The 16,006-nt window shown below is 41.4% G+C and overlaps 1 protein-coding gene across 8 annotated transcripts in view; it reads right to left on the bottom strand.

Moving 5' to 3' along the window:
- The window catches only part of LRRTM4 (leucine rich repeat transmembrane neuronal 4), a 519,233-nt gene that overhangs the window by 351,420 nt on the left and 151,807 nt on the right, over nt 1-16,006 (bottom strand). For all 8 annotated transcript variants that reach the window (XM_054089009.1, XM_054049570.1, XM_054089008.1 and 5 more), the window contains exons 3-4: nt 8,565-8,636; nt 7,069-7,172 (exon numbers count right to left, since the gene is read on the bottom strand). The gene's annotated coding sequence lies outside the window, so the exon portion shown is untranslated. The remainder of the gene's footprint in view (nt 1-7,068; nt 7,173-8,564; nt 8,637-16,006) is intronic.

The raw sequence follows: 16,006 nt of genomic DNA, 5'->3' as shown, positions 1-16,006 counted from the left end.
GAGGGGGTGGAGTCACCTTCCCTGGAGGTGTTTAAGGAACGGGTGGATGAAGTGCTGAGGGACATGGTTTAAGGGAGTGTTAGGAATGGTTGGACTCGATGATACAATGGGTCCTTTCCATCCTGCTGATTCTATGATTCTACACACGGTATCTTGCCAGCACAGGGATTTTGATACCTGAATATCTTACATAGAGAAATGAGGATACACCACCACTGCTCCAGTGACTGAACAAGAAGGTGTTTCCTCAGGTAGTCACACCTGTTGATGCCCACACACAGGACACACAGCATGATGCAGTGGATAAGTGGTTGCCAACAGCTTCCCCACCTGTATCCCAGCCCGGTAAGATGAGGTAGCCTGAAAAAACACAGTATCAAAAGGCAGTAGAGAGAACATAATTCTATGCCTACAGACGTGCACAATCCATCCATATCGAGGAACACAACTGATTTGTTGACAGCAGAAACTGAAAAACACTGTCAAAGACAAAGCAGGCTGGTATCTGACGGTCGAGGCATACGATACCAATTATCCAAAGAAATTGTAACTACACTGTCAGCTTCTTACAGGGCACTTGTATACACCAACAAAGATAAAGCTGGAGCCTGCTTTTGGAATGCTCACTCCTATAAATGATCGCCAGTCTAAGACACTATGCTAAAACGAGTTGCTTTGTCAGTTCAAAATGGAAAGCATCCAGTCCTTGCGAACGCTAGAAAATGCTGAATTATTAGCTACAACATGTTATCAACTTGCCTGCTTATCTTCTCCACCTCTCCTTTATAGGCTACAGGTTGTTTTCCAGTGAAAATCATATGCACAAGGTGCATGTGCATAGCGTGGGTATGATCACAATATGCTCCAGCCAGTCTGGTCTTACAGACGCAGAGCTGCTTCCAACCTCTGTATCGCGCCTTCCCCGTCTTCGTTCAAACTCAGCCCCTCTGGTCTGGTTTCTTAAGGGCATGGCAGACAGACTATTCCCTCCCCGACTGCAGAAGCCTTTTCTTTTTTCGAAGACTCAAATAAGATACCCTCAATTCTCCACGCCAAGCCAGCCAGGCTCCTTTTCCTCCAATAAAATACTGTTTTACAGTACAAATATTTGCCATGGATACATAATAGAGAGCACAAGATTGAGCTGTCACAAGCAGAGGAGGCATTCTACTAGCTGGTTTCAGAATACGGTTGGCATTTTTGGTGCCGTGATTTACAATAGAATTATATAGGAATGCTATAAAGGTACTATTTTTCCTCTTCTTCTGTAGTTCCTGAATCTCTTGTGATACCGTTGCCATGTGTCTTAATTTATTATTAAAGCCCAAGCTCCAGAGCTCTTTCAATAGGAGGCAGAAAAGAGGACACTTTCAGTCCTCAGAACTGCACAGAAAGGATATGAATCGCAAACCTCCAAAGACCGTAAAGTAGATAATTTCCATTATTTTTTAATGCAGCCTTGCAAATATTTGAGCCATGCAGAGAAATTACCAAACAGCAATTTTAAAATAAATAGAAGACAGTATGGGATTTAAAAAGAGATTGGACAAATTCCTAAAGGACAGATTCGCTCACAGCATCAACTGTGAGATAATAAAAAGACAATTGTATAGATGCCACCTTCACCTCCTGAAGTTTCTGAACTGCTATTTCAAAGCAGCTAGGGAGAAGTTTCAGGAAAAGCATCACTCGTTGGTCTGTTTTTCCCTAGTCTCATACTATTTTTCCTTAGATTCAAGTATTAGTCACTGCCAGAAGTGGGACTGCTGACAAAGATAGACCTCATTTATGATCTCTTTTGATCAGTCATGGTTTTGAAGTTGTAGATGCAAGGGACACTTCAGCGTTAGACTTGTATTTTAGATCAAAAATTGTACAGAAACAATTCATTAGTTAGGGAGGAATGAAGTGGGATCATTGTTTCTCCAATATTGCTCTTCTTGCCCTGGAATCTTTTTTTTTTAAACCAAAAAGATACAAAGAAAACCTCACTCAGCTAAGGCCAAGTACTTACGGGGAAGATTCACATTCTTAGTGAAAATATTCTATGCATCAGTACCATACATACATTTTCCCATTAAAAAGAAAATTATTATTAAGATAATTTATCATACTTGCCAGGCAGTAATAAAGAAAACCAGATACAGAAAACTTAACCAGAGAAAAATATCATGTGCAAATGTATCTAAATCTCCCCTCTTTCAGATTAAAACGGTTCCCTCTCGTCCTGTCTCTGCACTCCCTGATCAAGAGCCCCTCCCCAGCTTTCCTGCAACCCCTTTTGGTACTGCAAAGCTGCTAGAAGTTTCCCCAGAACCTTCTCTTCTCCAGGCTGAATACGGATTACAAACAACAAGTTCATACTGACTACCTACAATGAAACATTAGCATGGCAACCGTCAGAAAAACCACTGGCAACATCATCATCAGCGCACGAATGTCCCTGATAGGATTCCGGCCCATACATTCATTGTTAGATTTATGACTTTCTTTAAGATCGTAGACGAAGGCGGTTTATCTCTAGGTATAAAATAAATATCACAATACGGGAGATCTAGATAGGAAATAAAAAGACTTGGGAATTGCAATGGAATAAAGCATTGTGTGGATAAGAAATCAGTCTTCTAAAGTAAACCGAGGGGATTAAATCAAACTCTGAAGGAAGACAAGTAAATGATAAATGACATAAGACTTCAACTAAACTAAATCTTCGGTGTCTAAATGAAATATAGCAAGCTGAGGAGATTATGCAAATTGAAATGAATCAGACTGAATCGAGACTTCCAGCTGACCTGAAGTGTGAGGGAACACGCTGCATTCTGAAGCCAGAGCAGTTAAAGAACCTGGGCTTGAATAGTTGACCAAAGGATAAAGGATGGAAATTGTAGTTGCCCTCTAGAACTCTCCAAGAACAATGGTGTAAAGAACAAGGGAGGGAAGTGTCCATCTCCATAGGTGCCATGCAGGATTTTGGGAAGAGGGCAGAAAAGAAGAAAAAACCTGTACAAAATGTTTATTATCGCTTCCTTACCTAAATACTCTCGTACTCTTAATTCTTAGCAAGTCAGTTGAAATCTCAAAGCCATACAAAGTCAATGTCTACTAAGATTCTTCACCTCCGGCACTTTTGAAGTGGCACTGCAGATGCTTTGCCCTGAAATTCACCTGTTTCCTTAGCAGAGAGTTGCATACTTTTATAGAAACAGTCCTAAGACAGATTGTTCTGCATCATTAGATCCAATCACTACATTTGGAATTCAGATTTCAGATTTCTGAAGAGAACTGTAGAAGACTTCACACCTCACCTTCTGGTTTATTTGTCCAGGGCGGTAGTAGTAGAATCACCATCCATGGAGGTGTTCAAAAGAAAGGTAGATGTGGTGCTTTGGGACATGGTGTTGTGTTGATAGTTGGACTCGATGATCTTTGAGCTCTTTTCCAACCTTTATGATTCTATGATTTTTCCTCTTTCAACCACTTGGATAGGTATGTGCTTATAGTCACACAATGAAATGGAATTAGTAACACAGAAGTTAAGCAATGAGTTAAATGATCCAAAATGATGCTGTATTTATTTTATTCACTATTAGTAGTAATTACAAATCATAATATGAGAGTCTTTTGACCTTTAGAATAACTGATGCAGTCTTTTGCAAGCTGAGCAAACCAGCCTCCCCAAGAACACAGGGAAGGGAAGGACGAAAGTCAAGTGCTGTAATTAGCTGCATAATTATTTTCCAAAATAAAATGTGCAATCTTCACCTCTTTGGCACTGAATGGTGTCATTGGGGCTGCTATCATTAAGCTGCCATCGCTGCACTATCATTATGGGGCTGATAAGGAAAGACAAACACTTTGAGATCCACTAGAGGATGCGTTCATTTCCCAACTTCCCTCAACTAATGTATTTATGTACTTATTTTTGTGGATGATGGGATTTTGAGGACAGGAAGGAATGTCACTGACATTGGAACCAGCAGGGATAAGAAGTGTTTTTCTCAACAGGAATCAAGTCTGATGCTCTAATAATCATTACATGTTAAATCCTATGTTTTTTAGCCAATGACAAAACTCTCATTGACTCAAAACAGAGTTAAGATTCTACTGCAGGCTTGCGGCCACTTGGAGACCACGAGAACCAAGTCAATACAAGAAGTAGAGCAGGAAGAAAGGGGAAGAAGGGAATCAAGTCTTAAAGAAACATTGCTTAGGAGAAACTCCTTCTTGAATCTACAGGAAACAAAACTGTATGTCAAAAGGGTCCAAGTTACACAATACGTCTGAAAAAGTAAACTGTTTGCATAATGAAACAAGAATAACTAAAGTCATTTAATTATTGCTGCCCCAGAAGCATGTCATTATGCAGTGTCTATCAAACTCCTGATCTAGGATAGCATCTAAACTAAGACTCAATAACACAGTTTTTGCTACGTAGTTGACATGCATTGAATTATATTTGCATGTGTGGGTTATTTGAATAACTTTCATTCATTCCCTGTTAGTTCATAGAATCACAGAATCATAGAATCATAGAATAGTAAGGGTTGGAAGGGACCTTAAAGATCATCGTGTTCCAACTCCCCTGCCATTTCCCGGGATCATGTTTACTGTCTATAAATAAGGCTTTCTTTTTGTCATTTTCTTTGTTTCAAGTCCAGAAAAACAGCAGTGGGCAGAAAGGACAAGATCTCACCAAAGCAGACTCTCTTGTAAAACAGAACACACCCTGAAGAGGTTTTTTCCCCAAACAACAACAACAAAAAAAAACCAACAAAAAAACAACAAAAAAAACCCCAAAAACCAAAAAAAAACCAAAAAACCCCAAAAAAAAAAAAAAAGAAAAAAGGAAACTCCCCACAACCAAACATTTGATGTAATTTCATACAGAGAATTCTAAATTCTACAGACACAGATTATCTGTGTTTATATAACACATAACAAAATGTTTAGCAGCCCACTGTGGTATAAACAGACAGGGACAAACGGAGTCAAATACTTTCAAGTCGTCACACGCACAGAAAAAAGAGGAGGTCCTTAATTACCTTTGAAAGGCTGATTTTGTGTTATGGCATCATGAGAGTAAGGTGCAAGTGGATTTTTTTTTCCAGCCTGAATCTCTCACAGCTACCAGACAGAGAATTGAGACCGGAGATTTATTTGCTGAGGAGTTGAGTCATTCAAGTTGAGCAATTTACACTCAAACCGAGGTTATTCTTTAGATTATAGCACTGACAGTTTTTTTCTCCTGTATTATACACAGCAAACAATTGGAGAACAAGCACCGCAATCCAATTTAGGAGCCTTCAGGCTTTCTCCGGTTGTGTTTGGAATCAGGGGGATCATGACACCACTCCCCTAAAAAAGGCCCTTACTATGTCATCCACAAAACCGACCATACAAAATTTTACCTCCTGGCCAGCCCAAGGTAAGCTAAGCTTCAGCGCAAGGTAAACCCTAACTGGATAAGTTATTGCAAATACAATTAAATCTTACATTTTATTTAGGTGTATGCAAGCCATTTGTTTTGCTATTTTATTTTTCAAACACCATTTCTCTGACAAAGCAAGAAAGGTCATTCAGTAGATGAAGGAAAGCAAATTTACAAACAGCAGCCAAAGGCGTAGCAAACCTGAATTCCACATCAGGCATTCAGCGTCGCTTCCACATTAACAGCTCCGGAACAGGATGGTCCTCCCCTGCTCTCAGCGTAGGGTTCGTGCGTGCAGGAGGCTGCAGTCTTTCTCAAGAACTATTGCTGCCCTTGCCAAAATCCTAGATGCTTCCCCAAGATTCCTCTCACCAGTGTTACCATGGCTCCCACTGCTGCTACATTTTCACTCGTTACAGACCACATCCCTGTTCTGCATTCTTTAAATTTCACGGCAATTCATGAAATAAGCAGTGTTTTGTAGTACTCTTCATCCAGCAATTATTTACAGAGCTGCCCCGTCAGGATAACCAAGAATTATTTCCCCCCTCCCTCAAAGCAGGGCCTTCTTTTGAAAGCTCCTCTTCAAGGAGAATCATAGAGGCTGAAAAAGACCTTTGAGCTCCTCAAGTCCAACCGTCAGCCCAACACCAGCATGCCTGTTAAACCACATCCCAAAGCACCAAATCTACACACGTTTTGAACCCCTCCAGGGATGGTGACTCCATCACTTCCCTGGGAAGCCTGGTCCAATGCTTCACCACTCTTTCAGTAAAGAAATATTTCCTAATATCCATCTAAACTTCTCCTGGGGCAACTGAAGACCATTTCTCATCCTATCCCTTGTTACTTAGGAGAAGAAACCCGTACCAAGCTGGCTACAACCTTCTTTCTGGGAGCTGCAGAGAGCAATGAGGTCTCTCCTCAGCTCCCTCTCCAGGCTAAACACCCCCAGGTCCCTCAGCTGCTCCTCATAAGACTTCTTCTCCAGACCTTTCACCAGATTTGTTGCCCTCCTCTGGACACGCTCCAGCAGCTTGTACCGACAGGCCCCGAACCGAACACCTTCTTCAATATTTCTTCTTACAAGGTCTAAAGTCTAACACTAAAGGAAGAGCACTCCTGCCTCGCTGGTTTGAAGTGTGAAACACCTACAGGAGAAGGACCACTGGGGGATATGAGTCCTTGGCAAGACCTGAAAAACTTCAGGAAAGTCATCAGTGAAATTTTTTTCTCGAGGCATAAGACAAAGAGAAACTCTGAGAACCGGCAGCCGCCAAGGGACAGAACACAGTAAGCACATTCAGAGGTTTCAAGGCGTTTGGGATGTTTTTATGAAGATAGGAAGATTTAATTATTCAAACCAAAAAAGAACTAAAGCAGCCTGTCAATTAAAGTGACTGATAAAAGTTTATGGCTGTTCTGAAATATTTAACAGAGAAAGCTGAATTTTTCATGTAAGAAATATTTGTGCTTGCTACAGAGCCTGATGTTAACAGACAGGAATTAATACAAACATCAAACTTTAGGCTTTCAAGCTCCCATTAAGGTTCTTAGGTCTGTCCTCCTCTACCGACATTTCAAAATTAACATTAAAGACTATAACCCATGTAACCAGACTTTCACGCCAACGTGTGTACCTGTGGTTGTTCCAACATCGAGTCCTGGCTGCTAATTAAAACCTGTTTCCAAAAGTGGATTCCTGGGCATTTCATACCTAGTCCTGACCACAATTACTTCACTCCTAAAGGCCAGAAAGAGAGACAGAGATTAAATCCAGGCTTCGGGTTCTGAGTTTTTAACTGAACTTGGGTTAACGGGCACTTTTAAAAATAATCTCTTGAATGATTATTGCGGAATTGCAATTTTTTTTTAAGCAAATACAAAGCAAACAAAAAGTTGACATGCACGTAAGTTTACACGTGGCTCCAAATAGCCAGCAACATTCTCCTGTATTGTTGTTTCGGTATTTTTCCACTTTTCCATGCCATAATTCCAGTCTCTAGTTCATGAGCCCTGTCAAGCTTAATCAACAAGAATATTAATGCCTTGAAATACTTGGGTAAATTTATACATCTATGGGAAAAGGGGGCTCCAGAACAGATGATTAGGGAATAAATGACTTAAGTAGCAAGGCAAATAGGGTAATTATTTTCATTTGGATGCTGCATTACTACCATTTCCCATCATTATCCATGTTTTTATCTCAGCCAGTAATTAGGCTTCCACCATCCACAGTTGACTTGTTCAAGCCAGGCTACGAGGTGCAAACTCCAAAAACACTTTCCAACACACCTGCAGCTTTAGTTTGCAGCCCAGAAGGACTCCCTTGCACAGTTCGTGAGATAGAAATCAGCATCAGCATTAGGTAAGGCTCTTCTTTTAAGACTCATACAGATTATTGCAGTACCGCTTTTTCTAGCAAAGCAATTAAAAAGGAAGCCAATTCCCAATGCTAGAAAAGAACAATAACAAAAGACAGTCTTTGGGGAAGATTTAACTTTTTTTCTTCCTTTTTTTGTACAAGACACAACTGGGTAAAATTAGTAAATGCCTTGGTTTGCACTTTATATTTCTTTTAATTCTAAGGAATATACAAAGCAGAATCATTCGCAGTCATTACAGTCAGTAGCATCTCAATTTTAGCCTCAATTTCCAGCCGTGCAATGATAAAATACATCTTTGTTAAGCTGAAGCAAGAAGTAAAAGATAGTACTGAAGGATTTGCCATTCTTAGCGATTTAGACAAAGTCTGAAAGCCAAATCTTGTGTACACCCATGAAAAGGAAGAGCCTTACTAGTAGACCATTCTCAAGCTTTAACTACTTCAGATACAGATCCATCCCTCAGACATCCCATAGTGCTTCTCTGGCTGAGGATATGCCCACAAGAATTTCAAAATAGCATTAACACACAAACATTATTTAAAGTGTACACAAATAAACCTCCTAAGCACAAAATATGATCTCTCATTCCTACATAAAATAGAATGAGCTCCCTTAATTAAAGCCAAATCAGTTATTTCTCTTTAAATATTGCAGACAACATCTATCTTCAAAAAGCAATAGGAAATGCCATCTAATAACTGTAGAAGGCATAAACTCATTTGGTTTCTGCTGCATGAAGGGAGTCTTACCTTATCCAGTAGCATCATCCCACATTCTCTCCAGCTCAGACACATTTCTCTTCTCCATATTGCAAAGATGAGCTGAAAAAAAGTTTCGTATCACTGAATTGTGATTTTTCATAGGATTTTTACCATTATCACCGCACATCCCCAGTATTAACTGGAACCATAACTTAAGAAACATGAATTACTCAGGTTGTCGAACCATCCTGTAAATTTGTCAAACCCCTTCCAATACCTGAAAGGGGCTACAAGAAAGCTGAGGAGGGACTGTTCACAAAGGCTTTTGGTGATGAGGGGCAATGAGTGTAACCTGGAGAGGGGCAGATTTAGACTGGACATAAGGAAGAATTTCTCCACTATGAGAGTGGTGAGACCCTGGAACAGGTTTCCCAGGAAAGTTGTGGCTGCCCCATCCCTGGAGGGGTTCAAGGCCAGGTTGGATGGGCCTTGGGCAGCCTGAGCCAGTGGGATGTCCCTGCCCATGGCATGGGATTGGAACTGGATGATCTTTAAGGTCCCTTCCAACCCAAACTATTCTATGATCCTATTATAATCTTCCTCACAATCACACAACTATAAAATCTTTAATATAAGAAACACATAAGTTCACGGCAAGAGTTAAAAGGATCTAATAACACTGACCAGGTTTTTCATAGTCACACAAACAGAAACAATTAAGAGAGGGACAAGAGAAGTACAAGGCAGACAATAAATACCAACAGGATAGAGAAGAGCTACTATTGTTTTGCTGCACAGGGACTGTATGAAAAATGGTCACTTTCATACCTTTCACAGGGCTGATATTTACTGTTTTCAGCTCAGCTCACGACTAAACGGGCTGCTTCTCAGCAAATGGCAATGTAATAATCATGATGCTTTGCCCAAACTGAGTTCTAGTTGAGCCCTTGGCTGGTATAAGGCTACTAGACTCCACCGGGAGGGATAAAATCAGGCAGTAAGGAAGCCTTCGGCCTTCCCTCCAAGCAGCCACCTTGTCCAGCACTTCCAAAACACAGATCTCCCCCACTGCATGCAGACATTTCCCACTCAAAACCTTTCCCAACCCCAACCTTCACGCTCAGCCTGGTGCTTTCCGCTCAAAGAAGGTTCTCCTCCCTCTTAGAACCGCATCTTTCGGTAATCTACAGAAGTTTTCCTTTCTCTCTAGGCTCACTACATCAGGAGGTGACACTTTCAGTAATCTACAGAAGTTTTCCTTTCTCTCAAGGCTCACTACATCAGGAGGTGACACCCTTCCCTGCGCACACGCTCCTACCCGTTGCCTCCTCTTTAGGACAGAGGCTGTGAGCGCCTTCTCCAAGCTCTGAGCAGCTCTCTCCTCTTCCAGAAACACTCCTGCATGAACGTGACCCCCAACCCCTCCTCCTCAGCTTTATTTTCTTCCTGCAAGTGCAAGGAAGTGGTGTAAAGTCCGTTCTTCAGCCCACGCGTGCAGCTTAGCGTGGTGAAAGGGGGAGGACTCTGTGCACTCACCCGGATCCCTGTCCTGGCAGGACCTGGAATTAGAAAATCCCCTTACATCCTCCGGCAGGTGAAGTAAATCAGAACAGACTGTGCTGGCCTGAAAATTTACAGTCAGCTCCAGAAAGAAAAATGGGAACTCACTTTCTGGATTACAACACCTTTTCGATTCCAGGCAAGTCTTGGAGTCTTTGTTTAAATGCTCTTACAACAGAGCAATCGTTTTAATAAAATTTAAGCTCGAGGAGACTGAATATCATTCAAATACAGACTGATCATTTTGCAGGATCAAACACAAGACATCTTGCTAATCAAACCTCAGCAGCTTGTGAGCTATATAAACTCCTGGACAAACTTAAATACCGTAACTTATTAGGAGGAAATGAATATCAGTATGCAGATAAAGGTGAAGCTATTGCTGTCATTAGCGAAAAGCAAGTTACTATACGTGCCGTTCTCTCTCGCTCTCCCTAGAGAACTTGTCATTTCTACAGGGCACGAGTCTAACAACAGCATTTACATAAATATACTTAACTGGAAATGGAAAATAAATATCTTCTTTTTTTTTTTATAAACAGAACCCTTACCCCAAGGCGGGGGACTCACTACACTTGACAATATGATTAGGCAAACACAGTTCTTCCAGCTCGGAAAGAGAGATTTTGGACATCCTTTCACACCCAACACATCTCAAGGGGCAAAAAGCAATCTCTAAGTTCTGGAATAAGAATATGATGTTCCTAGTGAAGAGCTATACATCTTGTTATATAAGATGAAGATATTTTGAAGTGGACTACTATGTCACCATGTTTGAGAAACACAATCAAGTAGATGAAGATCTGGAAGAGCAGTGCCTAAATATGGATTTGATTTCTCTTTGAGCCCGTTAGCTTTGTGTTCCTGGGCAAGATCAGCAGGAAACTGACTGGGTTTTGTCTGAAATACAGCTGAAATACAGTCTTTGTGAGGTGCTTTCAACAGACAGTGCTCCTGGTAGCTTTCTTGAGCACTGCACGCAAGTGAAAAATACCTTCTTGAATCAGGACAGATATATATCTGTTAGAGTGACTCCAGAGGATGCCACAAAGATGATCTGAGGGCTGGAGCAACTCCTGCACGAGGACAGGCTGAGAGAGTTGGGCTCAGGGGACACCTTAGAGCAGCTTCCAGTAGTGAAAGGGGCTACAGGAAAGTTGGGGAGGGGCTCTTAATCAGAGACTGCACGGAGAGGGGAGGGTGAATGATTTTAAGCTGAAAGAATGGAGATTGAGATGAGATTTTAGGAAGAAATGTTTTGCTGCGAGGGTGGGGAGGCCCTGGAACAGGTTGCCCCAAGAAGTGGTGGCTGCCCCATCCCTGGAGGAGTTGAAGGCCAGGTTGGATGGGGCTTGGAGCAACCGGATCCAGTGGGAGGTGTCCCTGCCAAGGGCTTGGAACTGGATGGGCTTTGAGATCCCTTCCAACCTAAACCATTCTATGATGCAGCACTGGCTGAAGTGATGTTCTGTACTGAGTACTACAGCTCAAGCATCACAATTGTGTGTGAGGTACTTGAAGGAATAGCATGAGGAAAAGCATCCATGACAAACAAACCAGGTGTGATGTCTCAGTGTAAGAGCTGCAGTCACGCAGACTGCACCTACAGCGACAGTCTGTTCCCGCACTGGCGTCGCCTCCTTGCTGCAGTCGTTCTGTGTCAAGACCAGTCTTTTCCGTACTGCTATTCCGCTAACACTGCTGGATGCGCTGCCTTGGTTTGGTTTGTACAATATTATTAGGGAGACCTGGTGAAGGGAAAAAAAAATAGGAGCAATCTGACAGCACATGGATGACAGCAGACAAAGAGCAGCTATCTGACAAATATTGTAGAGAGGATGCGGATTACATCCTGTTATTCTGAAAGGATACAGGGGGGTTTCTGCAGATGTCAGCTGGGCTGTTGAAATGATGAGTGCTGTTGGGGCACTGAGTTATATAAATGATGCTGTGGCATCAAGAGATTGTCTGCATCAAACAATGCCTTCATAAGGGAACAGAACCAACCAGGGCTAATTAGCTCAAGTGAACTATTAACGGCCATGCTCTTTCTGGCAGTCAAGCTGGCGCCCCCGCGTACACAGAACTCTGCTGTGAAGCCATACAAGCTCATTCATCACTATCTCAGGTATCTCTGGAGCCTTGAACAAAGGTCTTATTATTAAAATTCCAGTGCTTGATCTTGACTGAAAGGCCACGCACACAATTAAAGTATTTACTGTTGCAATCCTCTGTCAAAGTGAAACAAAGGTGATAATCACAGGGTGCTAAATCAGATCCCAGGCTTTCTCTTGTATTAAATTTTACCTTAAATTAACAAATGTAATTCTGTCTCCCAATCCTCTCATTTGCTATGGAAATGTTATATCTCTGCATTCAGTGCCCTGTCCTTCGTTAACCTCTTCCCTCTACTCTTTCTCCCCTCCCTTACCCATTTAAATTAAAAATCTTGGGAATCAATATTCAGCATTAGCAGTATTTTAACACAACTTCATTCTGTGCTCAAAATCCACTAAAGCCCTTCCACTAGAGGAATAGTTCCTCTATTCCAAGTAATATTTCTCCTTACCTGTGTATTTGTCTTTAAAGGTACGTCATTTAAAAACAAGATAGAGTTGTTTTCTTTTGCATTTTTAAAGCATTTATTCAACAATCCTGCTCACCTCAGTAAGATAAAAATGCGTAATTGCCAGCCTTAAAGCCATAATTTGCATTAATATTGGGAAGTAAACCTCTTATGCATGCAGTGCCATACCGGTAGCCTCAGCACTTGTGTCTCCTTCCAGGTGGGCAGGAAAAAGTATTGCTGAGCACATGCATCATTGCTGACCATCCCCGAACAGAACTTCTCTGATTAGATTTGGGAACTGGCAAGGAATTGACTTTATCTATGAACTCCATTTCCTGGATAATGTTATTAATTTATTCATTAAAATGTTATCAAATTATTGAAAAGAAATCTCCATCCTGAGCATTAGATAACAGCAGCTCTGCTTCCCATCTCAATGGTATATTCGCTTTAACAGGACTTTTAACTACCAATATTGTTTAGTGGTTTTATTATTACCATTATTCAATTCAGCCAAGCCTTTTTTTTTTTCCCCCTGTTCTTTGCAGTCTGTTTACACTTTTTAATGAGGTTTTAATCTTCCCTGACGTATTTATTCAGGTTATTTGTTTTACAAAAGGAAAGAGCCTTAAGTATAACTGAGGAAATCAGTGTTTTTTTTCAACCTGGGTCCAAATCTCTTCCTAATTTTCCTTTTCAAATATCCCTCAGTCAGGGCAGAGGGTGAGGGGAAACACACACACAAGGTCTTTGGAGAATGGTGATATGATGGTGATATGAAGGTGGTACCACAAGACAAGAGGAAATGGCCCCAAGTTGCATCATGGGAGGTTTAGATTGGATATTAGGAAAAGATTCTTCACTGAAACAGTGGTGAAGCATCAGACCAGGCTGCCCAGGGCAGCGGTGGAGTCTCCATCCCTGGAGGGGTTAAAAAAATGCATAAATGTGGCACTACAGATGTGGGCACAGTGATGTTGGGCTGATGGTTGGACTGGATGATCTTAGAGGTCTTTTCCAACCTTAACGATTCCATGAATCTTAGGTTGGAGGGTTTTAGACTAATTCAAGCAAGACTGGAATTCTTATAGAAGAGCTGAGAATTCTACAAATCCCCATAAGGATAACTGAGTGCACAATTAACTTGAGCCTCCAGAGATTCACAGATAAACTTACAAAGCATTTTCAAATAAAAATGCATTAAGTAGCATGGCAAACCTTCAGCTGGCATTGGTCAGAGCAAGTCAGCATGCCTTTAAAATCAAGCAATGCCTTCTCTTCTCCATTATGTTCCTACAGCCTTTGCATATCTCGTTTGGGTTTGATTTTAGAGGGATTGGCGTGTTGGCTATGTCTTGGATGGAAAAGACTGAGAGAGGCTGCAGGGAAGCTGAGGAGGGGCTCTTGATCAGGGACTGGATGGGAGGAGAGGGAACAGTTTTAAGCTGAAAGAAGGGAGATTGAGATGAGATCTTAGGAAGAAATGTTTTGCTGTGAGGGTGGGGAGGCCCTGGCCCAGGTTGCCCAGAGCAGAGGTGGCTGCCCCATCCCTGGAGGGGTTCAAGGCCAGGTTGGATGGGGCTTGGAGCCCCTGAGCCAGTGGGAGGTGTCCCTGCCCATGGATGGGCTTTGAGGTCCCTTCCATCCCAAACCATTCCATGACTCTATGAAAAGATTCAGTGCATCTACCAAGTTACACCCTTACTCCAGTCCTAATATAGCACCTTTGAAAGAGCAGGAAGCTGAAAGTTAAGAATATAAGAACCTTACTGACACCAACATCTATGAAGGACTTCTGTCCTCTAATAGTCGTCACGGTGAATATACACATTACTGCCTTATATGTAAGAGAGCTAATAAGATGTTTCCCATTTAATTTTCTGAGCAGCAGAAGTACTTAAGGAACATTAATGTAGTCAGACCTAATTTACTCTCTTTTTTTTTTTCCCATGACTTGCAATCATTTTTTACCATCCTCATGCTAGTTAGCTATTATTTTGTAAATGAATGACTTCATTTAATTTAGTTCCACATTTAATTGTTCCTTATTGGAAATGTCAGCTTTCACAGTTCATTAATAAGGGCGCTGGTGGAAAGAAAGCAAGGAAAGAAGTGGGAATGGGGAGAAATAAACTTATCTTGCAGGCAATGAAGAGCTTTAGTTAATGTTATGCCCACGTACTTGTTTTAAGTCCCTCTTGAACCTTGGTCTCTGGGTTGACGTTACTGGGGATATTTGCTGGAATTCAGCAGCCTGGCTTCTCTGACAGATGCTGCTTGCTGACAAGGATATACAATATAATCTTTGAACTGTTCGGGCTCTCCTCCTGAGATAGCTGGCAGAAAAATATTGAGATGGCAATCAGCCATCTTCCCGCGATGGTGGTTTCAAGAGCCAGATGTGAAAACGGTTCTTCCAGAGAGGGCCTAACGCTGTTCTGAAAACCTGTCCAGGTATACAAAGCTGGGATTCCTGGGTGGAATGCGTGTTGGAAGACCTTTGGACTTTGGATCTGTGGGATATTTGTCATTCTGGTCAAGGAACAGAATCCCCCTGCAGTAGACAATCCAAGGGTGTCTACTGGAGAGTCGAGTCCAGTGGACGGTGGCTCCATGCTGCTGAGTGGGAACAACCTCTTTTCATTCATAGAATCATAAAATCATAGAATCACAGAATCTTAAAATCATAGAATCACAGAATCATAGAATAGTTACGGGTGGAAGGGACCTTAAAGATCATCCAGTTCATCCCCCCTGCCATGGGTAATTCATAAATACTACACGTAATCACTACTATGCTTCAGTCACTCTCATAAAAACATGAAAAAGAACAGTCCCTGATTTTCCAGATGTAGCACTAACAACCTATTCACGTAACCCAAGCCATTAAATACCACTGCGCTGAACGAAGGCCTCTAGGTAGGCAACATTATCATTTCGGTGTTTATTTAAACTCAATGTTTATGTGAAAATAAATAATGACAACTTATTTATTTCTTTGCAAGTGGAATGTGACTGAAATGATTAATTGCTTTAACAGTTTTGTCTTTCGTAGTGATATTACAGTGTTTTACTAAGTTTTGCAGAGCCAAAGTACCGGAACACTTGTTATAATGATGAACAAAGACATAATAATGTCATATCCATCCACTAATTGGATTACATTAGAGTTGAAGCTTGATCAAAATTTGTCCCTCTCAACCACCAGTCAATAAAGGAGATTACTGGCAGAACAAAAAAATCCCCAATAACAATCTATGAAATCTTTATGACATAATCAAGACAAGTAGTTAAAACTGGTACATAAATCCAGCAAAGAAACGCTGCAGTAATATATTACTTGGGGAATGAATCTTCCAAT

Source organism: Cuculus canorus, chromosome 26 (assembly GCF_017976375.1).
Source record: "Cuculus canorus isolate bCucCan1 chromosome 26, bCucCan1.pri, whole genome shotgun sequence".
Taxonomy (NCBI): domain Eukaryota; kingdom Metazoa; phylum Chordata; class Aves; order Cuculiformes; family Cuculidae; genus Cuculus; species Cuculus canorus.
This window is presented reverse-complemented; position numbering and strand designations above follow the sequence as displayed.